Raw genomic sequence first — 14,646 nt, 5'->3', positions numbered from 1 at the left:
GCCTAGACCTTAAGTGGTGCAGACAGTGAAACACAGTTACAATGTACTCCTCAGTCATCTGGCTATGATCAATTTGTTGCTTACTCAACCATATTGTGTATAGGGTTGTAAGAAATGCATGCTTTAAATAAATAACAATGAGTAGATTACATATGTACATATTACATGTCTTAATCCAAGAACAATATATCATGTGTGGTAACTTGCATATCATTAGATACTACACGAGAAGGAAGGGAGTTGTTTGTGATCCGAATCAGGAAAGCATCCTAGGTTGACAATGCTGCTTCTTAGTTTGTACAGAACCTAGGAACAGAAGTGTGTTAGTGACAAGATCACCAGGTTACAAAAAGGGGGAAATAATTTGCCACCATGTCTAAGACAGCTAAGCAGAAATATTTTACATTTATGGTCCAGAGCAAATATATATGTAAGTATATATCAATAGGGTCAGATATGCAAAGAACAATCTACCCAAAAAATATATTCTAGTCTGGATAACAGTAGGCTGAAGCCTATAGCATTGCACAAGAGATTGTATATTCTCTGTAAAAAAATCTACTTCTAATCTAAAATAAAAAACGGTGTTCTTCCCAGAAATTCTGACTGCAAATTTGTATCTGCATCCTTGTTATGAAAGACTTTCTCTCTGCCTGTCCCCTTAATGTGGAATGTCCTTTCGAGGTTGAACAAATTAATCATGTGGTTTCTGGCATTCTATTCTTTTTGTTTTTGTAACCTCTGGTTATGGAAAATGAAAACCACTTGTGGGACAGCAGAGGAGGGAAACTGAATCTGTCCCTGACCTCTCCAAAGTTCACCTGATGGGATATTAAGGAGTCGTGCCACATCATTAACTGGTTTCAGTGTGTTTCATTTATAGACGTTAGCTTGTTTGAGCATATAAACTAAAATGGTTGTAATTTGTGTACATCCTATTTCTATATGTAGAATGTATACAAGACAAATAGGTGTCTTTCTACTCTGACAGGTGATGCAGCATGGAATATTCCTAAAAAGGAGTGATATAGTTGACATACATGTGCCTTTAGATTTGTTAAGCTGGCAGATGATTGTCACCTGAGACAAATCTTCATGCTCATCTCAAATGAAAATCTGGCATGTGTATCGCAGACCCCCCGGTTTTCGTATATACACCACAGCAGATTAATGAACGACTGATCGGGAATGCCTATGTGCACAGCAGAGGGCCCCTAATCCCCCTCCCCTTTTTTTTATAGAACAGAACTATACTGTGTGTACCTCTCCCAATTGCTGATAACCAAGGAAGGCAGTATGGGTATGATCACCTATGTAGGTCATATCTTAGGGGAAAAAAGTCATCTCGGTCTCCAACTTTGCTTGTCACATGCTAGGGAAGTAGTAGGTACCCCACTGATAGAAAGAGAAGTGGTAAAAATGTGGTTGGCATGATGGGTAGGAAGATAAGTGAAAGGCAGATTAATGTCATGCTGTAAATCATAGGTTGAAAAATGTCAGGCAGATTAGTGAACCATGCATTGTTACTGGCAGAGAGAGGGTAAATATTGGTTTAGTTACTAGCCTAGCTAGAGAATAATTCTGAAGGATTCAAGAATAGAGGGGATTAAAGTTATAGGGGACTAGGGCACCTACTATTTTAGTTCACAGCAACAGGCAGTTTGCCTTCCCCAAGCAGTGACCTGTCTTCCGCTGTCGCAATGTCCTGCACTGGGTCAGGTACCAACAGGTTACCCAATTTGAGAATTGGGTAAGGGTAAATTGTCTAGATAATGGGGTAAGTCAAAAGTGCTCTGGGTAGGAGAAACAATGGGAAGATACTGTCCATCTCAGGTAAAGACCAACAAAAAACAGAGCCAGTTATCAGTAACAGACACCCAATGCAGATCCCAAATGACAGACGTAAGACCCCCAGTACAGACCCCTGTTCACTTAAGGGTGTCCCATGCTAGTACAGCTCCTTTCTCATTCTGAAATCATCCCGCTGCTAGGACTTTGTAAAATCTTTGGAGATCACTCCATCCACAGACTCTATTAAGACAGCCACAGTGCACATGCAAGTGTTCTGCAATGCAGCATAGGGAAGAGGGGATTATCTTAAAAGAGTTCTTCATTGCAACCTTGTGTTTAGGGGCAAAACATGTCAGTGGCTGATTTACTCCCACTTTCTGTCCTGTAAGTGTCACATGAGATTGGGGGAAATCTTTAATGAGTGACAAGATTTTCCTCCTAAAAGTTCTTCCAGGTATAATTTCTTGGCACTTGGAGGTTTCTTTTGACTCCTGTCCATTCTGATTGGGTGCTTACCCCTTCCCTGCAATGTACAAAATTTAAAAAAAAAATGTTTGCCTGGATATACACTTTACATACTGGCAATGTTCAGATGTATGAAATTGCTACTGCCTTGTTTCAATAGATTAAATATGTGACAAGTGAAAGCTGTTCAATGTTTGACAAATTGAAGTTCTACCTTACGGCAGGATTTATGTTGTACTATGTACTTTGCCTTATATATCTGTTGTTACTTATCAAGTAATGTGAGCTTCATATTAAAGTTGAAAAGAGAAAATATATACCAAGGATGTTCTTAATTTTCTTTATTACTATATAATTAAATAAACTTTTGGGCAAAAATTGTCTTGTTTTCACAAGTACATACATATGTGGATCGAAAGGTGACCGTGGATCGAAAGGTGACCGTGGATCGAAAGATGACCAACGTATTTTGGATAATTTATGATGACTGGACTATGACAGGAAAATGTCTATTTTTGATGATTTAAAAAAGTTATTTTTCATTCACACAACTATATTTTAATAATTGTTATACTTTTATAGCTGTTAGCTATAAATTATTAGCTGAAGTAGAAAAAGTAGTTGTGGGTTCAAGTTTGTTGCTGTTCTAAAGTTTGTGGATCAGATTTGGATATAAAACCAACAGCAAAACAGGTGACAAGTCTCAATCTCGTGTCTGCATACAGAGCCCCTGCCCTTAACACAGATCTTTTGATGAGAGATATTGCAAATTGCAATTTCAGAACTGGTTTTGAAAATACTGCTTGTCTGGTTGGAGTTAATATATAAGTATGCATAAGTATGTGGCTTAGGTGTTCCGCTAATTGGAAAACAATTCGCCACACAGCTGCATGATTGTTTTAGGTGTGTGACTGAAACTACAGGAACCAACATCAAATACAAACAATGGGGGCAATACTTACAGCAAAGCATTTCGATCTGATTTGAGAGTGCAGCAGAGATGAGACACTAGGGGGAGAAATACAGGGTATGGTGACAAAATCCTTTCAAACGTGCAATGAGTCTTTTGGCAGCTGGTGCAGGAGGCAGATGTAGATGTGTGACTGAAGGGAGCTATGGCAGATTGTATGCCTGTCTGCAAATGTGTGTCTTAAGTGTGTGCTCAGATCAGCTTTACATTAGGACAATTTGCATTCTTTAAAAGCATTCAACAATGAAAGTTTACATAATCTTTTAATAGTAGGTCCACTTTAGGCAAATGTTCATGGGGCTTAGGTAGCAAAAAACATCAGCAACCACTACAAATGTGCTGGCTTAGTTTTTGGAAGATGGGGATCTGGAGGGCCTCCCTGTCTACTGGCTCAGCCTGCCCCTACAAAACCTGTTTAATAATAATATCTTACATTAAAATTTTAGATCAGTTGTGTGTAAAAAGTTTCTTCATTTACAACATTTCAGTAGTATGCAAATCATGGCTTGGCTTTTACTTTCATTGTAATGCTAGTGTTTGACAGATTATTTTGTGTTGAAAAACCCATTTCTGGTTCAACTTTTGGACAAATGACACCAAAACGCTCAAGCACACTTTGATATAATGCATAGTTTCTAGTTTACATGACTACAAAACACTGCTTGTTGGACAGCTGTCCAGACACTAAAGCCACACAGCAACCTCAAACCATAATCTTTTCATTACCATGCTTCAAAATTAGTATGAGGTTCTTATGACATGCTGTCTGCAGTTTACACCAAATATGTCATTACTATACACAAATAATTCTATCTTAGATTAATTCATAGTTCTGATTTTGAATGCTTGTTTTTGCCTATTAGTTCAATGAAAACTATAATCTTGCTCTTTTTCCTGCCACACCTTATGCAGCTTTGGTGGAATCTTAACCCCATGACGGTGATTCTGAATGTGGCTGAATCTTATGTACCAAAAGCGGTAAGCCCGAGCCACACTCGAGGTAGCAAAAAATCCTATCCTACCTGCTCCCCACGGTCCAGCGGCGTCCTCCAACGATTCCCAACCGGCTTCTGCATCGCATGATCGATGTGATGCGTGAAGGGTTGTACGCTGGGGAGGCGTGGCTTGGTGGGAAATTTAAAGTCATATTAAATTTAGCATATTGATCACAGTGATATAGTTATAAAAAATAAATCCAAATAATACATTTTAAATGCAAAAGTTTATCTGTTAGTGCATCCAACAGCTTTGTCCAGTGCCCTTTTTTTATTTTTATTAATTTTTTATTATTTTTATTAATTTTCCATTTTTATTTTATATATTTTTTTTACATTTTTATAATTTATGATTTGTGTTTCAGACTTTATCATACCCGAGAGTTATTCCCAAGAATTACAAGAACTACAATATAAAATGACAAATTTCCACGCAAAACAATGTACTGCTTTTGACATAAAAATACTGACATAATAAGACCACCAGGGAGGTTGATTGTAGAGAAATGTATTTTAACATTGACTGTTGTAAGAGTTACCCAAAAGACTTCTTTATCCTGAAATATTCTGCCTGAATTTGTTGGGCAGGGCAGCCATAGACAAATCAGCAGTCATTTGAAATCTGGGATATTTGTAAATTGTTCTTCTAACAGTGGAATGATTTTATTCAAGTAATGTAGAGATCTTTTAAATCTCTTGCTAGACTCATAGGTATCCAGAAAATTATCTCTTTGGACCATAGAGAGCTGTTTTGGCATTTTCTTGGCATAGTGACACCACAAACATTGACAGCAAAGAGAACACAGGAAATTCAAAATCTAAGGTTTAAATAGGACAGGCTTCATCAGCATACTCCCTATGGAGGTTCTTATTGTCACCTAATCTAGAACACCTGATAATGAATTTCAGGGATTTAAAGTGGATGTTGGGAGGTCTTTATTTTCCCACAAAAAATGGTAATTTTGTTTATTATGAGAATTAATACTCCATGCCATTTATTCAAGTATACCATCTGTATCTGTATGCATTGTGTGAATGAAGTTCTAATACTCAAAAAAAATTAACAATTCCAATTGAGAAGCATTTTTTATTGTGACTTGAAATGGTATTAAGCAGTCGTATAAGTGCTTAGGGAATGTTATGCATTACCTTTCCATCTAATTTAAGATTCTATCTTTACCAAATGCTGTCATAAAACATGGCTAGGAAACACAAGCTCTACAGAGCAAATATAGGCAGTGGCTCTGGATAAATCTTATTTTTTTTTTCATTGAGCGTCACACTAAATTGAACTCTCAGAGCTAACATTGTGAATGTGAAAAGCAGCACTATCTTCCCATGACCCTGGCTAAGGAGAATCTCACTGGCTGCAACCTTCAGGATAAGTGCTGAAGGAAGAATAAGTCGAGGGGATTAGGATGGATTTATATTAGTAAGAATCAAAAGTGTACAAGTCAATCCTGTGGGGTTCGTATAGATACATCCAGAGATATCAGCTCTGAATGCACGCTGAGAGAATACAGATAGATCCTTCCCCAGACAGTACTTTCTGTGAGATAAACTAAGCAAAACTCTTTAAGCTTCCTCACATGTTTTCAGTTTGTGACCTACTCTGCTGAAAGATGGTGGAGCTGAAAACTCAACATATGTCTTGTTAACTCATGGACTGAAAAGGTGCTGAGCTGGAACTTGTGTTGCCTTATAGTGCTTAATTTTGATATTTTAAAAAGGTGTACCAAAAAAGCATGAATCACTTTTTTTAGGTTGAATTAAAAGAGGCAATTTTAACATTAGGTTTGTAAATTTTGTTTTCCATGGAGTTGAAGCATGTGCAGTATAAAGATCTTGAGGTCCATTTATTAAGCAGTTAATCAGACATTCAGAAATTTTCTTTGGTGGAAAATCTTCCACCAAATTGTGATCTTTTAAAAATAAAAAAATGTTTTTAGAAACATTATATTTAAACATTAACACATGCACTGTATACAAAAAAATAATAATAATAAATTAAAATTAAAATTGAAAAAAATAAATTTTCTGATAAAAAAATCGATTATAGTTATGCATAACTTTTGGTCAACTAAGAAGGAAGGAAGCACTCAAAACTGCACATCCAACATCACCTAATGTGTGCATTATAGTTTCTGAATAAGATGATTATTGTACTTATTGCTAAAATTCTTATTGCTCAGTTTTGATGTCCAATAAAGTGTATTTGCACTATAATATACCTTGCCCATGCCAGTCTTATACCACGGACAGTGCTACATGGCACATTTGGACTAACGTGTCTAAGTCTCTGCCAATATCACCCTGTGTCCAATGAAGTCTTTACCACTTTACCAGTTTTTGCTACTATCAGAATGTTTCCAATCCCTAATAATAATTATGTAGTTTTTTAAAGTAGTATCAGGCATAAAAGCCATAGAATCCATATATAATGATATGAGGTATTTTTTACTTGCGTACATAATGAACTATGTGGATACTGATTACACAGCTGTGCGAATTTTCTAGATATACAAGGTACCACACAGAATATATGGTGACAAGCTATCAGTGACAGTAAGCCATCCTGTCCTAATTCTCAGCGTTTTTTCATCACTTGCCTGGGTTTGAAGGGGGAGACCCAGATGGACATCTTCACACACAAAACAAGGTAACACTTCCTCCTGGTATATACTGTTTTAAGAAAACCTCTTCCCAGATAACTAACAGTGCTACTTCACAGAGCCATGGCAAAGAAGTAGAAACAATGCTCAAAGTTGTATTAAAATTGGAGCTTCTTAGTGCCCTAATGTTGCTATTTATTTATGCATTGCTGAATTTGCTGCTGGGTATGTGAACTGGTGTCCTGTTCCTTTTTACTTCTAGCTTTCAAGGTAGACATAATGAAGTATGTACGTTTGCACAGCACAGGACAGGACACTCTGATCCCCCTTAGGAGCACTCAGCTAATCTGGCAGAGTAAACTAGAGGTCAGGAGGTTGTCTATAATTCCTGTCAATGGAGAATTCAGCAGAGGCCAATTGCTCCTATAACCCCAAAAGGTTCCCCCAGAGGGCAGCGTTCCACCTCCCTATGCTCAGTTCAGAGCATAGCAATACAAAGGACACAGGGCTGATGATCAACATGCTGCAAGGATTGGCAAATTTAAGATATAGAGGTATTAATTAAAAAACAGGGTAAAAGTCATAGACAACATTTTATTTTACTCTAAAACGCACATCACCACTTTTCTGATACATTTCATAAAGTATATTTGTTTATTTTTTTTTTAATATGTACTTCCACAGTTTGAAGTATTCCAAATGCTAAACTGGGCAAAAAAAAAAACAAGCATTTTAGCTTATACTATAGGGAAGGTAAGTGCTCTCAGTACTCTTCTGTTTAACCCTTTTTTGGGACAATTGTGTTTACTTCAGTCACTAATTAGTGTGCAGGACTACCCTCTCATTTTATTTTATTTTTTTTAATTGTATCTTAAACTCAGAAATAAATATGTAACATATTCTAGCTTGCCATTCTCCAGATATGTTAGTTTTCTTTTTTTTTCAGGCTTTTCGCTCCTCTATTATCATACTTCTTGTCCCTGGGTACTTCTGTTTACTCACTCCACTGTATCTGTGGAGGGATACATGGGAGCTACCCAGAGTGGACTTTAAACATTACTGCATTTGTTCATCTCCAATTCATAGAGGGTAATAGGATTATTAGTTTACACAAAATTGACAACTGTTTAATGCTTTCTGTTCTGCTCACATTTCATGCTGCCTCCTGCAGCTCCTCGGCTGCCTGTATTTTTGCATTGGTTTCCAATATGTACACATTGGACAGCAGATGACAGTGAGCAGTGTTGAACTGCACTGCAACCTCTTTCTCTTTTCGGTTGGCACATGGAAGTTGCTACACGAAGATGTTACTGGTAGCATATCAAATAATAATTAGATGGTAATATTTATTTTTGTTTTGTTTATTATTGGTACATTTCGAAATTTTGTTTTTTTTACGGGTATTTTAGAAATTTGAGTTTTTCTGTTCCAGCATGATTGTGTCAGCTTCAGCAAGACATGGTTCCACAAGTACGGTGGTGAGGATTGGCTTAAACAGGGTGTTTACACAGGATTACACAGAGATTCTCTAACAGGTCCCTGATTTCAAAGGTACAAGAAGAGAAAACACCTATAAAAGTCCCCAAGTAACCCATAAATGCCAGAAAATGCCAAATGGTTGTTTGTGAGTGTTTGCAAGTATTTATGGGCATTTGCAAGCATTAGCATTTCAAAAATGTTTATGGCATTTTAAAATGAATCAAATGCTGCAGGCACGCACCAGGATCATCACAGTTGTGTATCACTATGCAGGATTGTCAAAAACTCCAGGTTGGAGTTAGAAGTAATTTTATAGAACCAACATTAAGAGAGACAGTGTCACTCATTTCTACTGGGCGCAATATTTTCAATTTTATTTATATCTTGAATTCTTGAGAACCACTGTGCTATCTTTGGGGACCTTGCTAACACCACAGTGCAAGGATGTACACCTTCAACCTATCATAGGTATAAGCAGAGAAGCTTTATGACTAAAAGTATTATTATTATTAAACAGGATTTATATAGCGCCAAAATATTACGCAGCGCTGTACATTAAATAGGGATTGCAAATGACAGACTAATACAGAAAGTGATACAGGAGGAGAGGACCCTGCCCCGAAGAGCTTACAATCTAGTAGGTGGGGGAATTTCACACACATTAGGATGGGCGATATGTAGTGGTGGGAAGTAATGAGGGATTAGCAGACAGAAGAAGATGGGTAGGCAGGTTTGAAAAAATTAGTTTTGAGTGCTCTTTTAAATGAGCAGAAAGTAGGAGCAAGCCGAATAGGGCGAGGAAGACCATTCCAGAGAGTTTGAGCAGCTCTAGAGAAGTCTTGTAAAGTTATGAACGAAAACCCTTGCTCAAGGGTATCAGATGTTTGCAGAGCTAATGGAAAATGCATTGACAAATAGAATAATAATATAGGTATCATCTTACCAGAAAGTGAGCTTCAGTTCATTCACCCCAAATAAAGAGGTAAGTAGGAAGCTGGTTTGTGTTTAGTTCCACATACGGGGGTCTCCACAAAGGGTCTCAAATTTCATTAGTGTGCAGGAATAGTTATTCCAAAAACAATAGCGTGGGCCCAAAATAGAAAACAGGAGACTGATTAGATTCATATTTCTAAAAATACTGCAATGTCACGCCAATGGTGGGGTGTTAAGAGAGATGATGACAGAGCCCTTCTACACACCCGGTCAAGACAGTTGGATGAGAATGATGTTTACACTGTTTACTATTCCAGCCAAAAATTTTATTAAAGTGGGTTGCTGTGTAAAAGTAATTGGTCTGGGAGGCTCATTCCTCCCTGAAGTTTGTGAAAGCACATGTAATGATAGCATAGCTCCCTTTTTACAGGACCAGACAAAGTTCACCAAAAGCAATTTAGGTTTGCAAAGAAGGCATAATAGCATAATAGATATAAAATTCAAAATAGTCATTTAATGATGTTACATCTTTCCAACCATCAGAAGGTACCCTTTGAGGATTTCTGATTTCTGCAGGTCAACTTTAAAGGAAAGAGGACCAAAATGTTGAATGTTTTCTATTAAAGCAAAACTAAACCAGAAAAAAAACATACCTTTAGTTCTGCAGAGCCCCCAGTTCCTCAGGAGCTGTCCTCGTTTGGGTCCGGCACCGTCCTGTAATCCAATTTCATCCCAACATAGAGGGAGTGCCAGACACCCCCATCTTCCTCCATCTTTGCTCATCTTCTGGCATCACTCGATCTCGCACTGCACAGGCATGAGATCGTGTGATGTAGCCTATTGTAAATGGGAAATAAGAGTGCTGATTTCACTGCGTCAGAAAGCAGCCAGAAGCCTCCTGGGATGCGTGACGTTAGTATTCGCTTTAAGTTAGAAAAAGAAAATATGGGGAAGATAGATGATCTATAAATGCAGCAACTTTATATCCATGTTTCAATATATAAACCCTGGCTATATTGGGATTTAGCCTCATGTGAAATAGAAAGGGTTCCAACATTAGAACAAAAGTGAGTGGAAACAGGGGGCAACCATTAGCAATTGAAAAGGTATCTGATAAAATTCCATTTACTTTGACATTTCCCTTAATCCAATATATTGGATGGAGCCCACATAAAGTCCCAGGCCACATGGTCAAAAGCATTCTCCACATCCATCCAAAGAAAGCAAAATAACAGGGCAGCCCCTAGTCCTGATAGATTGGATTATATTTAAGGTTATCCCTAACCTCTCTAAGGGAAATAAAACCAACTTGACCTAAATGTATCAGTCTAGTCCCTATAAATTTTGAATAAAGCTTAATATCTAGCTTAAAGAGGGTAATGGGTCAGTAATTGGCACAATGTGGCATAATACTATTTAACATCTGTAATGAGTAATTTGAAAGCAATTCACACTTTCATATATGAACAAATGCTGGTGTATTTTCCTCACACTTTTTACAACAGAAGAAGCTACACAGACAGGTTACTGAATGTAACAATTGAATAGTACAATTGAATAAGACTAACTCCTACAGAAGTTAGAGGAATCTTCACAAACTCCTCATTCAATGCCACGTCTAATAAATCTAAAGTAAACAAATTATGCAACTCATTTTGAACACCCACTAATTGGATTAAAATCTTCATTGGAAGTCTGATTATGATATAGGATTCAAAAAATGTAGACATTATAAAATGCTCTTGGTACCCTTTCAAGGTGAGCTATGAATTGTTGCTGCAGGGATAAAGGGCTCAAATTTAATGATTGAGATGATGAGATTTTTTGCCCTCCCTTCCCCCAATAAAATGTTATACCCATCATATCATGCTACCCTGCCATACATATATCCCCTTACTCTCTATGAACCCCAATTACTCTGTAAGAAAAGGGAACTATACCTGTCATTGCAGTGCTACCTTGTCATACATAGCTGCTCACTTACCTTCTGTGAACCCCAATTTGGGTGTGTAGGACTGTGCAGGACTCTTATGACTAACTCACCCTAACATTTAATTACTATGGCACCATCGCAAGATATGAAAAACTCTACATGTCATACCATGCTACCCTGTCACACATATCTGACCACTTACCTTCTGTAAATCCCAATTTCTCCTTACCAGGGAAATGTAGGATAAGTGGGGGATTCTTATCGTTACTCCATTTTCCTATCAAAATTTTATTGTCACATATTCTTTGAACCCCATATTCTCATAAAAGTGGAGCTGTAGGTATATTAAAATGTAGGATAAGTGGGGGACTCCTGTGCCCAACTCCCCCTAACATTTTATTGCTGTAGCGCCATCACAAGATACTATACCTATCATACATGCTACCCTTTCACACATATATGGCTACTTGCCTTCTATGAACCCTAATGTCTCAGGAACGGGGAGATGTAGGGCCCTGAAGATGAGGTAGTAAGAACATACCTCTTGGGTATTTGTCACATGCATTACATTTCTCTGGAGGTATCCATTGCAGAGTTATTGGGGTACCCTCTTACTGACAGGACGCATTGTATGGTGTAGTCTCTGCTCTTTGGTACAGGAATGGTAAGTGAGCAGCAATAAATGACAGGCCAGCACTGTATGATAGCTTTAGTTTTGTATCTTTCATTAAAAAAATCAAATGTTGAGTGCAGACATTTTTCATTTGTCATTTCTTATATTTTGTGCATGTATGTTACTAGAAACATTTCAATTCAATTTATTTTAAAGTAAAACACTTCTAGTTTTAAACATACATCTTTAATGTTTGTGTGCATTGTGGTCCGCAAGTTTTATCTGAAAATTAACAGATGAAAAAAAGTCGGGCACCACTGCCCTAGATGAATTTATTTTAAATTGAACGTGCCCAAAACATTGTTAGAAAATTATTTGTTTCAAAGGTGTGCAACAAGGGCCAGAAATAATCATCCACATGTATTCTAGGTGACAATGGGCAATTACCTGAAAAACTTTGAGATACAGATGTCTTTCATCTATAAGTAAGCATGTAGCAAAATAGGCATGCCCCAACAGAAGGAGGGGTAAGTGATGTCAAAAGATCTATAAATAACATTTAATTTGTCGTTGATACAGTGGACTTTGAGTCCACTTGAGTTTTGAGAACACATTTTGCTGCATGTATGAAATTGTGCATTTGCCGGTTGGCCATCAAGAACATGCATTCACCAATAATCATTTGTTTGTAACAACTTTTATTTGAGGTGTGCATAAGGCCTAAGAATAAGGAAAATGAAACTGTGGCTAATTGGTGATGGTTAGGAAAAAGATGAGGACTACTAGCCAAGTTCTTTAGTTTTGAGGGCTAATCAACAAAAATAAAAATTACATTTAAATTTAAATATTTATATATTAAATTTGGCACCTGGCAGGGCTTTATTGCAGAAAGGAATAGACAATATCTATCTTGATATAAAGCATACCTGCCTAAATACTCTCTGTGGCCTCTGGGGCTGAATGAACTACCACGCACCTGCATGGGAGTAATGTCATCCTGCCATGGCCAATCAAGATGGCCGAAGTTCAAAATGAGAAATGGAGAAAGGAAGATGGTGGCACCCACAAGGGTACAGGGACAAGTGAGTGTAAAACTGTTTAGTTCCACTTTAAATGTTTAAAGACTAATATTATGTCCATTCATACTGTAGTTCCAATTGAGCAATTTAGACCACTATGATGTTTCTTTTAAACAACAAAGGAAGAACTGAACACAGGACAGTTTTGAATTTGATATTATTACCAGGTTTTTTCTAATAAAATTCTTTTTAATAGCTTTTATTTATAGAGTGCCCACATATTATGCAACACTGTAGGGGTTTCAAATGACAACCTGCATACATGACAGGTGCAATGACCTGGGGGGAGAAGATGACCCTACCATAAAGTGAGTTTACAAGAGTTTACATATTAAAAGGTGATGGAGGAGTGTAGCGCACAGTGGCCTGGATTTTTTTAAAACTTTTCAAGGCTGGACAAGATACACTTTCATCAGTGAAGCAGGGTGATCCAGCAAATCTGAAATGGATCTGGTCCAGGACTGAAAACATTTGCTAACAAATAGCAAATGGGTTTAAAAAAAAGTACATTCCAGGTTTGCTGGATCATACAGGTTCACTGATGAAAGTGTCTCTTCCCCAGCCTTATAGAGGTTTAATAAATCAGGCCCAATAGGAGGAATATGGAAAGGTGGCTAATTAGTAATGGATTAAGAGACAGATGAATATGGGTAGATGGGTTTTAAAAGATGTGTTTTAAGGGCGTTTTTGAATATGCAAGCCCAATAGCATGAGGAATGCTTTCCAGAGAATGGGGGCAGCTCTACACAATTTGTAGAGCTGTGCAGTTTGAAAATCCCTGGGACATAAAAACCTTTCAGAGGTATATTCATGCCCACATATTTAACTATAGCCTGATGTCTTTGTCAGTCACCTGCCCAGACACTTTTATATTTTCCATTTACTATCTTGTTTTGATACTTTATCAAGAAAAGGAGGTGGTGGTTATATTCTCATACTCTTTAGTTTTGAATCTGTCCCTAAATAATAGATATATAGAAAAAACAAGGGCTGTTTATATTGAATTAAACTAATTTCAAGAATGATCATATCACACATGATATGGTGCAAGATACAAAAAAGTGAATTCAATTTTTCCAACTTATTCAGGTTTTGTTACAACCTTGTTGGGATGTCTGAGCTGGACATAAATCACTGTTGAGTTGTTTAAAACAACATAAAGTCCATATAAAGAGATAAAGGTGTTACTTGAAATAATACAAGTAACATCCTTAGTGTCTCAGTAAACTTGTCTGTTTCAAACTCCTCTGAGGAAGCCATTAGGGCAAAATCATCTGCCCTAATGATCATTCTTGAAATTAGTTTCATTCAAATGTACTTGTTTGTTTTTTCTATGTATTTGTTTTGTTACTATATTATGTTGTGTTTCTATCCCTAAATTATTTTTAGCAATTTGACTACCTACATTTCTATAAAACACTTAGGAATCAAATTGGAATTGACTGACTAAGCACTGATTGACTGATATTCTAAGCATATATTGTGTGGGAGAGCACATCTTTTTTTTAAGTAACTAAGATTTTTACTAGACAATGAGCATCCAGACAGTTTTTACAAGGCAAAGTACACTTAATATACATTTTGGAATTATGTTTATATTAATGGCTAGAGAAATAATAGCAAAATGTTTAGGGAAGTGTTTTTTACCTTGTAAAAATTGTTCTTTTTATTTTGCTTTTCTGTCTGGATGCTCATTGCCATTGCAAACCTTGGGCATGTACTGACCTAACCTTAGAGACAAGGTCTGCACAAACATGGGGAGAAAGAAGAGCAGAA

The sequence above is a fragment of the Pyxicephalus adspersus genome, chromosome Z (genome assembly GCF_032062135.1).
Source record: "Pyxicephalus adspersus chromosome Z, UCB_Pads_2.0, whole genome shotgun sequence".
In the NCBI taxonomy this organism is placed as follows: domain Eukaryota; kingdom Metazoa; phylum Chordata; class Amphibia; order Anura; family Pyxicephalidae; genus Pyxicephalus; species Pyxicephalus adspersus.
The sequence above is the reverse complement of the archived record's forward strand: the minus strand, read 5'-3'. Positions refer to the sequence as shown.